Genomic DNA, 14,613 nt, shown 5'->3' on the forward strand with positions numbered 1-14,613 from the left:
TTAGAAAGACCAACTAGAGGGGAGTCAGTTTTACCTTCCTTAGGTACCTTGGTCAGAGCGGGAGAAGATGTTTTATCTCTAGTGATGAGCGAGTATGTTCTGTTAACCCTTTCGGCGAGTATGCTCGGGCCGAGCACCGAGTAGTTACAGCTGCTCGGTGTTATGTTTGAATCACTCCCGTGTGCATGATTTGCGACTGTTTGACAATTTTAATACATGTGAGGAATGTGTAAGAAATAGACATTCCTTACATGTACTAAAGCTGTCAAACAGTCGCAAATCATGCACACGGGAGTGATTCAAACATAACACCGAGCAGCTGTAACTACTCGATGCTCGTCCCGAGCATACTCGGCGAAAGGGTTAACAGAACATACTCGCTCATCATTATTTATCTCCTTTCTTTCTCTTCTTTTTGGTGCAGAGCTTACGCTTGTCCTCTAGCCACCGCTTATTATCCTCATCCAACTCATCATCCCTCGGGGCCTCAGCAGCAACACTGGCATCCAGGACAGGGGCCGCCCCAGTAGCCCGGGGCTCACCCCGCTCTCTCTCCTGTCTGCGCTTGTCTAGATGCCTCAGCTGGGCAGGCGTCTTTTTATTGCTTTTCTTCCCTGGCCCCTCAGCTCCCCCACCCCTGCTAGTCCCCTCCCCAGCAAAATCGGCCTCACGGCTTTCTTCCACCGGGGTCTCGACTGCATTAGCGAAGGGCGAGGACAACGGCTGAATGGGTGACCTAACTCACCACACACACTAATTCCCTGGTACCTACTTCATTCTAGGAAATTTGGAATTATGCTTTTATAGGAATTGTATATAATTTATTGTCTATGCTGCTGACATATGGGGGTGTGTGGTACGCTTTATTGATATAAGGTGGATATATAAATAATGTGTGCATTTAGCGATGATGTCTATTACAAAGTAGTCAGATATCATGGCAAGCGCTTTTTGATACTTACTACCTCTGCTGGCTTGATGGGTGGTGCGCATGGCGGTCGCTCCTCCTCTGGGCGTGCCTCGCCGGCGGTGTCTTAGCTTGGCCCGGGGTGTCGGACCGCGTGACCAGTCATGTGACGGGTCATGTGTTCGCGGCACCCCGTGTCAGGTGACGCGGTTGCCGTGGCGGCCTGTGGATGTTGCGGCGCGTCATGTGCCGAGCCACACCCCTCAATACCTCATTGGCAGTTACGGGACACACCTGCGTTCTCCTATTGGTTAACGCTTATTTTTAATGATGGACACTAGACAATGACGCCACCCCCAGACGAAGGCTTCAGCCGAAACTCGCGTCGGGGTGGGCGCCATCGCAGACCAGCTACATACCATCCACGTGTGAGTATGCTCATTTTGCCATCATGATAGCTCCAGCTCATGGATATGTTCGTTTTTCCACGCAACTCTAGCGTCCTTCTATCTAATGTATTTGGAGCCGTGCACGCTCTCAGGTTAATTGGGTGCTGTTCATGACGGTGTTCACATTTGTTCATATACTCTATTTACATATTCTACCTATATGGTAATAATTATAATAAACATCAATATTGTGAACGGTGTCATGAGCTAGCACTATGGTGTTTAATCTGCATGGTATACCATATATATTTTTAAGATACATAAGTATTAACTGATATGTAGTATAAGCTTTTGAGCAAGGTATACATCAGTGCGTAGGAATTTTTTAAACGAACAATGTAACTTTGGCTTCACTATTGATAGGACATATATATAATTAAGCATTTCCCACATATGGATCTGCTGTGGCGCCCTCTTGCTTGTGTGTTGTTTTTATTCCAATTCTCGTTCACGTACTACATTGTGTCAATCGTGTTATTTTGAACAAATAAAGTTTGTCTTTGTCATAATGGACCTGTATTCAAAGTTTTTTCTTGTTTTTTCACCACACAGGTGGCACCTAATCTCCACACAAGAGGCAGCAAGATGGCCGACACCCCCACACAACGCACATTTCTGCACAATGCAGTTTGCACTGAAGTGTGTGGGGTCGCCGCACCTGTGACAGAGCTTCGGTTGCCCCTGGTAGAAGACCAGGATACGATGCCTACCCAGGAAGGCAGATGATGGAATGTGAGCAACCGTACCACCTGAACGCTTAAGTTTTACCATAAACGTCCAGGCCCCTGACCAGATACCAAACTCGTCGCGGTTTTTCTTTGGCATCTCCACCACCTCTCCATAACGACCAAGCCACGTCATGATGTCATAACAAGAAAGCAACTCGTTACGAGTCATCACGGTCACTTTCTTGATCTGGCTTTGGCGAGACACTGCCTGAACGGCAAAGTCTCGCCAGCCGGGCTCATTTTTTGCCAACTCATAATTCGTCCAGAAGAGCTCAAGCCCCTCCAGCCGAACAAAGCTGACATCAAACTCAGGCGTGGAATAGGGATGTATCAAGGCGTAGATGTCAATCACCTTGAAGCCCATCCTCAGCAGGAGCTCCACAACTTTAGACCTTGGAGGACATGCATCACTGTCCCTCCACCGAAAGCGAACCACATTTCTACGCACACTGCCTGGCCCGGCTGTTGGGAGGGACCACACTGTATCCCCCCCCTTTTTGCTCTCGGAAGGCCCCGAGGCCATGCCTCTCTATCCAGAAGGATAGATCAACTTCTCTACCCTCTACCATAAGTGATCTTTCCCCCTTCTTTAGAGCCTCCAGAAGGCGCCATTGCAACATGCCGTCCCCAAAGCCCGGAGACGAGGAGGATGCCCTATTTGCCCTGGAGGTGACACTAGCATAACTCTGGACAGGCGTTGCCACCACCGGGGGGGGCAACCGGACCAGTGACTATGTGGCGCCCCTGAGGGTTCAGTCGCCACAGAGGTACTGCACCTCACCCAGAAGTGTCGTGTCTCCCTTCTCTCAGGTAAGATGGGAGTGCTGCACGGAACCCCAACCACCTACATCCAACACCACACTGCTCCAGGCCTTTTGGAGGGGCAACATGCAGAGCGCAGCTGCTGAGCCCTGACCCTGGCTGGAGAAGGGGGGAACCTAAAGGTAGGGGGAACCAATAGTGGGTGTGGGTGGAGGAAGCAGATACAGGAATCACTTATACAGTAGATATAAAAGAGAGAATCCATCTTAGGGTGGCGGTCTAGTAGTTGGAGAATAGTCCGGGAGCAGAGGCTCAGTCAGAGCTCTGCTTCACAGGTTAGGGCCTAGGATAGAGGCCCCGGAGGGGAGCAGGGAGTAGGCTCCGTTCTAAGGAAAGGATCCCAGGGGGTACGGCGCGTGCAGGACGGCACCCATATGCCCCGCTCCTGCCAGGTGTCAGGAGGGATCGGTTGCTTCATTCTAATCTCCAGGGCGTCAGGTTGGTCCCGGATCCGACGTACAGGAAGGACTTCAGCATACCCGAGCGGGATTGAGAGTGGGCAGCGTAGGGCAGCGGTGAGAAGGACCAAGTGTGAAGACGGTCAAAGTAGGAACACGAGAAAGTGGGGTTTCGCCAGGCATTCCTAAGCTGCTTGAAGGAGGACTGAACCCCTGCCCGGTGAACACAGCGCAACGAGGGAGGCCTTCACCTGTAAAGTTCACTTGTGAATTGCCTAAGAACTGTAAGTAAAACCTTGGACGACTGTATCGAACAGCCTCTGTCTGTTTCTTCACCGGCGCCATTAATCCTCACCGCACTACAACGCCCAGCGCACCAAACATCTATTTTTACACTGCCCTGAGGCCCGCTCCGCCTGTGGGGAGCCGTACCATCTTTAGCTGTCCTGACATCTGCCTCAGAGGACTGTTGCAGCGCTAGTGGTCCTCACCAGACACCACAGGTGGCATCACGAACTCTCTGAACTTATTACTAATTAGTGATACCCCTTTGTGCACTGACCGCCCTGGGCCAGCCACCGTGATAACCCCAGTGATCTGCCACCGGCCCCTGGGGGCGAGTCAACTACATCAGCCCCCAACAACATCTCCATTACCCACCTCCATCTCTCCCTCCACCAAACCAGCAACCACACCACTAGACAATGAATTGGCCTCATTCACACCCACCACCACATTTATTCCTGCTGGACCAGTAACAATGGTGGATGACATTTTGACCTCAGCATCATCAGGCACAAGGAGCTCAGTCACCTCCACAGAACTGGAGGCGACCTCACCCCTAGTCTTATGTGTGTCCTCCACATCATCAGTCGGTAATTTCCGCTGTTTTACATGTATAGCAATGCGCCGCTTATCCTTAGCTGTTGTGAGGCGCCTCTGATCTTTAGCATCAGGATCCTCCTGACCAGCGGTGCCTACACAAAATAACACTTTGGTGGGAGGATCAGAACGCACAGCCCCGACAGCCCCCTCACACTGCCGCCGCTCCTCAACTAAGTGATCAGCAGCAACAGCATTCAGAGGCGCGGAGGCTGCCATGGCTGCCCCCAACACCAGGCTGCTCCCCCCTCCCACTGAGGAGTGCACCACAGTATCGTGGCCTGACCGAACACCCACCGCCGGGCCACCCTCACTGTCCAGCCTCTCGGCTGATGCACCTCCTGCTGCGTCCCCACTACTACAAGCAGAGACAGAGCTCTGCGCCTCACTACCACGCTGTGTAATCTCCCCGCGCCTTTGCACCAGATTCACAGCAGAACCCAGGCTGGGCTGGACAACGGGGCTTATACAGCGAGCTGAGCCTGCCGCCGACTCGGGGTACAGGGAGGGGGGCGTATACTTATCTTACCGTTTCCTGCAGCTTTGGCTTGGTCTTCTTAGCCTTTTTGTGGCCCCCAGGTGCCTCTTCTGGTAGATCGTCACCAAGATGGAAGTTCTGGAGGCACACTGGGGACTCCAGGAGCTTTATTTCCGCCATTGGCACCCCTCCCTGGCCGCTGCTGTCACTGTCCTCCCTGGAGCCGGCAGAACTGCAACCGGATGTCATTGTCGCCTGTCCTGCAGGGAGCTCGCTGCACGTGGCCTGCGGGTGATGTTGCAGGCTGCCAGGTGGGGCTTTCTGCTGGTCATCATCACTCTCATCATCCACCTGGCTCTCAGGCTGTAGCCCCATCTACCTTTGCTCTCTGTTATCAGCCATTTCTCTGAATCGATCTTCATTAATTAGTTTTTCCTTGAATGGACCACTCTGCTCTCTGATGACAGCTTTCCTTAGTTCCAGCACATTAATCTCAGTTGTGAGCCTCTTTTTCTCCACCTGGAGTTTAGACTTCCTCAATTTGGAGGCACCTGCAGCTTTGGCGCTTGTGCAGCGCAGCTCCTTCCGGTGCCTCCTGACTAGCTTGCTTGCATCTTCATACTCACGGAGGCGGCTCATGACCCGGGAGGCAAAGGTGGAAACAGACTCCCGGGGACTTTGAATCGCCCAACCTTCCTCAGTGAGGTCGGCCTCACCTCCGTGAGCACTCAGCTTTCCTCCAGAAGGAGCGCCATCATGCACGCTGTCAGGCTTTTCCTCCAAGCTGGAAGCCTTGCGGCTTCTCTGGGTCACCACAAACCCAGGGGGAGTAGGAGCCACATTGCTGCAACTCCTGGTGGAGCGTCTTACCCCCAAGTCCTCCGATGTGCAGGCCGGTGGCTGGTTTCTCCAGCCTCCTGCCGGCCTGGTTCGGGAAGCAGAAGCCTGGGACTTGTCTCCATCACTCATCCCAGGAAACCCACTCCCTCCCTGGGTAGGAGAAAGAGCAGATCCCCAGGTGGAGAGGTGTTGGTTCTCAGAGCTCTGGAGCACACAGCAGGAACTGCAGCCACCACACCCTTGTTAAAAGGCTCGGATGCCGCACACAACACGCAGAGAGTATGGCAGAGGTTTAATTCAAGATTTCATTTCTCCACACAGGGAGTGTAAATTTAAGTAACACAACAATAAAACAGTAAAATCGGACAATAAACGATTGTGGTTTAACTATAACACGGAAAGGATGAACAATACGGCGCAGTCCCAAAAGTTCAGGCTGAATAAGAGAAGGTAGATTACTGGAGGCTTGCACTTATCTGTCCTTTAGCGATAACTACGTCCGTCTTCAGACACTCACTCCGGAGGGTGTCCGTCTTCTGGCAGCAGTGGGCGGTCTCGGGTCTCACCCACTGGGCCCCCAGTCCTTTTGACCACACGACAGCGGTCATGACTCCTTTAAGAGCCGTAGCAAGCTCCTCCGGCGTACAACAAACTGCGTTAGGATCACTAGTCCCGGGTGCGTCCTCACCCGTACGTCACCGTCAGATGTCTGGAAAACTGTGGTAATCCAGGTAACTGAACGATCACTTACTGTAGGCCCGGTACAGACCACACGCCCCTTGTTTTGCGGCAAGCTGTGTCACCCGTTCGTCCGTCACCGCAGACAGGTCAATGCGTCTCTATTTCACCGAGGACAGGACAGCATGTCTCTCTCTCGTTGTCGGCAGGTCAGACTGTTTCTCCCCAACTGCCGGTCTGATCTCCACAACCATCTGTCTCTTTCGCGCGAGCCCAGACTCCTGACTTCCTCTCTTCCGTCCCTTTTCTCTGTCCCCCAGCACTGTCCAGGAAGTCCCCCGTGCACTGTTAATCCCGTCCCCTGGCAACACTGGGCAGGACCCTGGCAGTTCCGGCGCCGGAGCTCCGCACCTGTCCCTAGGCAAGTCTTCCTTCTTACACTCCAGCTTCCTTGGAGCTCGCCATTCCATGGGTGAGAGTTTTTTCACCAGGCGCTCACACTCTCTGACCTCTTGGATGATACGTTGCCAGATGAACTGATCCTGATTGTAGCGGATAGGCGGCACACCAGCCGTGGATCGTTTGGACCGGCGTAACGCAGTTGGAGCGCAGGGTACTTGAGAGTCGCTGGGGTTCCCAACTTCGTCCGGCCCAGCCTGACGGAGCGGTGGGCCCTCCTCTCTCGTGTGGGAAGCTGTGGGCAATGTGAGACTTGGGATCGCAGCCACTATCATCTCTTCCTCCTCATCATCGTAGACGGGCGCATTGGGTGTGGGATCTCTTGTCCTTGTGCTGAGTTCTTCCTTCTTTTCCTCATCGCTAGACAAACAGGGCCGTCACATGCTTTGATGAACGATTCTAGTTGGAGCCGCTTCTTCCCCCTCAGGCTGAACCTCATACACCGGTCCTTCACGACTAACTCTCCGCTTCACTCGATACGGGGTCGACTCCCACGGTCTACTCAGCTTGCCCTGGGGTCTCTTGTCCCATACCAACACCCTTTCTCCTGACTTAATGGCTGTCCCCCGAAGAGGTGGCGTTTCATGGTACTGGGCCGGCATCTCCGCCTGTCAGGACGACTCCTTTTCTTCCCACATCTTGTCCGCACACCCGGATGCTTAACCATACTACTCCTGTGACCGGAATGGGCAGTTGGTTAATTGTTGTGAGCTTTATCAAGGGACCCCCTTCATTTCGTGCCATCTCTGGGTATCGCTGACGGAAATGTTTCTCCCATGGTGGTCACTTGAGATCCCGTGTCGATCACGCAGTGAACCGCCCGTCCACCAAGCTCGGCCCACACTGTCGGGCTCATGGATATTAAGTCTTCGGGACTCACTGCCTTCCTCCGCTCCGGGTTGCGTCCCTCACACCCGGAGCCCGTCAGTTTAACGGCTGCCGGGACAGAGGCCTTCCTCGACTGGCACAGCTCCTGGCGTAATGCCCCATGCCCCCACAATTCCAACACGTTGGTCCCCTGTCTGCAGGGGGACGTCGGACCACCCGATTGGGCTCTGTTCCAACCCGGGGTCTGGGCTTGTCCTTTACTTCGCCCAGGGTTCTCGGGTCAACTGTTCCGGCTCTCACTGATTGAGCCACTCGCATATTGTACCACTCTTCTCGCATTTCTTGGATCTCCCACCGCATCTCTCGGGCCCATTCTGGTTTGGCCGTGGGCGACGGGAGAACTGCCAGGGTCACTACTCCCATCTCCTGTTCCCTCACGCGGGCCTCTGCCCCTGCCTCCAGAAATGTCATACGCGGGTTGGTGCGCAAGCGCTCTCGCAAGGCCTGTCTCAGCTGCGCATCTCTGAGGCCGGCTACGAACTGGTCCCTATGTACTAGATCCGGTAGCCCCATTCCCACGTCTTCTAGGTTCGTTTTCCTAGTGATGTAAGTGTACACACTCTGTAGGGCGTTGACATACTGGGTCACAGTCTCCCCCTTCCTTTGTACCTGTTGGAACAGTCGCATCCTTAACTCTGCCACATTAGTAGGGTCCCCATGCATTTCTTCTAGGATCCGTACCACTTTTTCCACCGAATTTCGGTCAGTGGGGGAACGAAACATTACTGACTGTCGAGCTTCTCCTTCTAAAGCCAGCAAAGCTATCTCTGCTTGCATATCGGGGGTCATTGGGCGCATCCGTAACATGCTCTTAACCCGTTCTACCCAATCCCACAGCATCATGTTGTCTCCGGTAAAGTTTGGGAGATTATTCAACATGGCGCCCAGGGATAGGCTAGCTGTAGGGGCTCTCGCGCTGGCCTGGTCTGCCATGCCTGCAACTGCGTCCGGGGACGACATCCTGCCGACTACGCCAAATGTTAAAAGGCTCGGATGCCGCACACAGCAAGCAGAGAGTATGGCAGAGGTTTAATTCAAGATTTGGTTTCTCCACGCAGGGAGTGTAAATTTAAGTAACACAACAATAAAACAGTAAAATCGGACAATAAACTATTGTAGTTTAACTATAACACGGAAAGGATGAACAATACGGCGCAGTGCCAAAAGTTCAGGCTGAATAAGAGAAGGTAGATTACTGGAGGCTTGCACTTATCTGTCCTTTAGCGATAACTACGTCCGTCTTCAGACACTCACTCCGGAGGATGTCCGTCTTCTGGCGGCAGTGGGCGGTCTCGGGTCTCACCCACTGGGCCCCCAGTCCTTTTTACCACACGACAGCGGTCACGACTCCTTTAAGAGCTGTAGCAAGCTCCTCCGGCGTACAACAAACTGCGTTAGGATCACTAATCCCGGGTGCGTCCTCACCAGTAGGTCACCGTCAGATGTCTGGAAAACTGTGGTGATGCAGGTAACTGAACGATCACTTTCTGTAGGCCCGGTACAGACCGCATGCCCCTTTTTTTGCGGCAAGCTGTGTCACCCGTTCATCCATCATCGTAGACAGGTCAGCACATCTCTATTTCACCGAGGACAGGGCAGCACGTCTCTCTCACTCGTTGTCGGCAGGTCAGACTGTTTCTCCCCAGCTGCCGGTCTGCTCTCCACAACCAACTGTCTCTTTTGCGCGAGCCCAGACACCTGACTTCCCCTCTTCCGTCCCTCTCCTCTGTCCCCCAGCACTGTCCAGGAAGTCCCCCGTGCACTCTTAATCCCATCCTCTGGCAACACTGGGCAGGACCCTGGTAGTTCCGGCGCCGGAGCTCCGCACCTGTCCCTAGGCAAGTCTTCCTTCTTACACTCTCAATCACCACAGTGAGCAACAGCTGTTCAGAGCTGCACTCACTATTCTGCTGGTACAGTCACTGTGTACATACATTACATTACTTATCCTGTACTGATCCTGAGTTACCTTCTGTATTATACTCCAGAGCAGCGCTCACTATTCTGCTGATGGAGTCACTGTGTACATACATTACATTACTTATCCTGTACTGATCCTAAGTTACATCCTGCATTATACTCCAGAGCTGCACTCACTATTCTGCTGGTGCAGTCACTGTGTACATACATTACATTACTTGTCCTGTACTGATCCTGAGTTACCTCCTGTATTATACTCCAGAGCTGCACTCACTATTCTGCTGGTGCAGTCACTGTGTACATACATTACATTACTTATCCTGTACTGATCTTGAGTTAAATCCTGTATTATACTCCAGAGCTGCACTCACTATTCTGCTGGTGCAGTCACTGTGTACATACATTACATTACTTATCCTGTACTTGTCCTGAGTTACATCCTGTATTATACTCCAGAGCTGCACTCACTATTCTGCTGGTGCAGTCACTGTGTACATATATTCAGGGGTGGATTAAGAGTAGCAAGGGCCCCGGGCAGTTTAGAAGGCGCGGCCCCCCCCCCCCCCCACACACACACACCTGATTTATCACGTGACATGTCACATAATCCCCTGTGATAGATCATGTGATAGTTCACTTGAAATTAATTTGGCACAATATTATAATATTTTTTTTTAGGCTGTATGCCCACTATGCGTTTTTTAAGCGTTTCTGCAGCGGCAATTCCGCTGCAGAAACGCTTAAAAAACGCTTGGTAGAAGGTCTGCCATGTTCCCCAAAAATCCACAGCATTACCAATTATTTTGCGAAAGCTCAGCGTTTTCGCCGCCATTGACTTGCATTGGAACACATGGATTACGCATCACTGTATATGTAGATGCGGAATCCAAGCGTTTCAATGTGCGGATGGTACCCGGGTTTGGAGAAGAAGGAGACTCTCCTCCGGACCCGGGTACCATAGAACCTGTAAAAAAAAGAATAAAATAAAAAATAAATATTATACTTACCTTCTGATGGCCCCCGGTGTCTTTATCCAATGCGTCCTGGCTTGCCGGCAGCTCGCGATGGTCTGAAAAGGACCTGCCGTGACGTCATTTAGTCATGTGACGGGTCACGCGACCGCTGACGTCGGCAGGCCATCAGAAGGATTCTTTTACGGTCACACTATATAAATCCATGCCGGTTGCATGGATTTATATAGTGTAACCAAGTTGTCAAGCACTTTCCAAGTGATGCTAAAATCGCTTGGAAAGCGCTTGTCAACCCGCATGCGGAAATGCAAGTGAAGAACACTTCACATCCACATGTCCCTGGCAGGAAAACGCATGTACAATCCGCATGTAAAATCCGCATGTGCATTCCGCATGTACAATCCGCATGTACAATCCGCATGTAAAATCCGCATGCGTTTTTTCTGCCAGGGAGATGCAGAAACGCTCAAAAAAAATCCGGAACATTTCTGTATCGTGGGCACATAGCCTTACATTAATTGTATGACTCAATATTGAGCACACGTAGCCATCTATACACAGCGGGAGGCTGCACGGTGTCATCTATACACAGCGGGAGGCCGCACGTAGCCATCTATACACAGCGGGAGGCCGCACGTAGCCATCTATACACAGCGGGAGGCTGCACGGCGCCATCTATACACAGCGGGAGGCCGCACGGCGCACCCCCCAGAGACAGCAGGAGGCCGCACGGCGCCATCTATACTCAGCAGGAGGCCGCACGTAGCCATCTATACACAGCAGGAGGCCGCACGGCGCCATCTATACACAGCGGGAGGCCGCACAGCGCCATTTATACACAGCAGGAGGCCGCACGGCACCATCTATACACAGCAGGAGGCCGCACGGCGCCATCTATACTCAGCAGGAGGCCGCACGTTGCCATCTATACACAGCAGGAGGCCGCACGGCGCCATCTATACACAGCAGGAGGCCGCACAGCGCCATCTATACACAGCAGGAGGCCGCACGGCGCCATCTATACACAGTAGGAGGCTGCACAGCGCCATCTATACACAGCAGGAGGCCACACGTAGCCATCTATACACAGCAGGAGGCCGCACAGCGCCATTTATACACAGCAGGAGGCTTCACGGCGCCATCTATACTCAGCAGGAGGCCGCACGTAGCCATCTATACACAGCAGGAGGCCGCATGGCGCCATCTATACACAGCAGGAGGCCGCACAGCGCCATCTATACACAGCAGGAGGCCGCATGGCGCCATCTATACACAGCAGGAGGCCGCACAGCGCCATCTATACACAGCAGGAGGCCGCACGGCGCCATCTATACACAGCAGGAGGCTGCACGGCGCCATCTATACACAGCAGGAGGCCGCACGGCGCCATCTATACACAGCAGGAGGCCGCACGGCACCCCCCCCAGAGACAGCAGGAGGCCGCACGGCGCCATCTATACTCAGCAGGAGGTCGCACGTAGCCATCTATACACAGCAGGAGGCCGCACCGCGCCATCTATACACAGCAGGAGGCCGCACAGCGCCATTTATACACAACTGGAGGCCGCACGGCACCATCTATACACAGCAGGAGGCCGCACGGCGCCATCTATACTCAGCAGGAGGCCTCACGTTGCCATCTATACACAGCAGGAGGCCGCACGGCGCCATCTATGCACAGCAGGAGGCCGCACAGCGCCATCTATACACAGCAGGAGGCCGCACGGCGCCATCTATACACAGCAGGAGGCCGCACAGCGCCATCTATACACAGCAGGAGGCCGCACGTAGCCATCTATACACAGCAGGAGGCCGCACAGCGCCATTTATACACAGCAGGAGGCCGCACGGCACCATCTATACACAGCAGGAGGCCGCACGACGCCATCTATACTCAGCAGGAGGCCGCACGTAGCCATCTATACACAGCAGGAGGCCGCACAGCGCCATCTATACACAGCAGGAGGCCGCACGGCGCCATCTATACACAGCAGGAGGCCGCACGGCGCCATCTATACACAGCAGGAGGCCGCACAGCGCCATCTATACACAGCAGGAGGCCGCACGGCACCATCTATACACAGCAGGAGGCTGCACGGCGCCATCTATACACAGCAGGAGGCCGCACGGCACCCCCCCCAGAGACAGCAGGAGGCTGCACGGCGCCATCTATACTCAGCAGGAGGTCGCACGTAGCCATCTATACACAGCAGGAGGCCGCACCGCGCCATCTATACACAGCAGGAGGCCGCACGGCGCCATCTATACACAGCAGGAGGCCACACGGCACCATCTATACACAGCAGGAGGCCGCACCGCGCCATCTGTACACAGCAGGAGGCCGCACCGCGCCATCTATACACAGCAGGAGGCCGCACGGCACCATCTATACACAGCAGGAGGCCGCATGGCGCCATCTATACACAGCAGGAGGCCGCACGGCGCCCCCCCCAGAGACAGCAGGTGGCTGCACGGCGCCATCTATACTCAGCAGGAGGCCGCACGTAGCCATCTATACACAGCAGGAGGCCGCACTTCGCCATCTATACACAGCGGGAGGCTGCACGGCGCCCCCCCAGAGACAGCAGGAGGCCACACGGCACCATCTATACTCAGCAGGAGGCCACACGTAGCCATCTATACACAGGAGGCCGCACGGCGCCATCTATACACAGCAGGAGGCTGCACGGCGCCATCTATACACAGCAGGAGGACGCACGGCGCCATCTATACTCAGCAGGAGGTCGCACGTAACCATCTATACACAGCAGGAGGCCGCACGGCGCCATCTATACACAGCAGGAGGCCGCATGGCGCCATCTATACACAGCAGGGGGTCGCACGGCGCCATCTATACACAGCAGGGGGCCGCACAGCGCCATCTATACACAGCAGGAGACTGCACGGCGCCATCTATACACAGGAGGACGCACAGCGCCATCTATACTCAGCAGGAGGTCGCACGTAGCCATCTATACACAGCAGGAGGCCGCACGGCGCCATCTATACACAGCAGGAGGCCGCACGGCGCCATCTATACACAACAGGAGGCCGCATGGCGCCATCTATACACAGCAGGGGGTCGCACGGCGCCATCTATACACAGCAGGGGGCCGCACGGCGCCATCTATACACAGCAGGGGACCGCAAGGCGCCATCTATACACAGCAGGAGGCAGCACGGCGCCATCTATGCATAGTGGGAGGCCGCACGGCGTCCCCCCCCAGAGACAGCAGGAGGCCGCACGGCACCAACTATACTCAGCAGGAGGCTGCACGCAGTCACGCATGCAGTCACGCACACACACAAACATATACAGACATATACATACACGCATAAACACATTTGAAACACAAAAATACATATAAACAGACATCACACAATGATATCTGCCTGCACACACACACACACACACTCACACACAGACTCACCATCCCCCGGATCCATTCCTCCTGCCTGCTCTGTCTTCTCCGTTGCAGCAGTGCAGGCCGGGCGTGCACTGCGTGACGTCACAGCTAGGAGACACGGCCGCGCACAGGGCCGTGTCTCCTAGCAGTGACGCGGCCGGGCCAGCACAGGGAAGTTAACTGCTGCAGTGTTGGCCCGGCCGATGAAGAAGTAGCGGCCGTGCGTCGCTGCTGGGGGAGCGGTCCGGGCCCCCCCCCTCCCGCCACTGCTACCTGTATGTGCCGCGGCGGCCCGCACATATAATGAGGGCAATCCGGCATTAGACACCCCGCCCGAAGCCGCGGGCCCCCTGCAGGCTCGGGGCCCCGATTGCCCTCATTATAATCTGCCTATGCATATATTACATTACTTATCCTATACTGATCCTGAGTTACATCTTGTATTATACTCCAGAGCTACACTCACTATTCTGCTGATGCAGTCACTGTGTACATACATTACATTACTTATCCTATACTGATCCTGAGTTACATCCTGTATTATACTCCAGAGCTGCACTCAATATTCTGCTGGTGCAGTCACTGTGTACATATATTACATTACTTATCGTATACTGATCCTGAGTTACCTCCTGTATTATACCCCAGAGCTGCACTCACTATTCTGCTGGTGCAGTCACTGTGTACATACATTACATTACTTATCCTATACTGATCCTGAGTTACCTCCTGTATTATACTCCAGAGCTGCACTCACTATTCTGCTGGTGGAGTCACTGTGTACAT

Source organism: Phyllobates terribilis, unplaced genomic scaffold (assembly GCF_046119375.1).
Source record: "Phyllobates terribilis strain yellow unplaced genomic scaffold, ASM4611937v1 Scaffold_5__5_contigs__length_657084704, whole genome shotgun sequence".
Classification (NCBI taxonomy): domain Eukaryota; kingdom Metazoa; phylum Chordata; class Amphibia; order Anura; family Dendrobatidae; genus Phyllobates; species Phyllobates terribilis.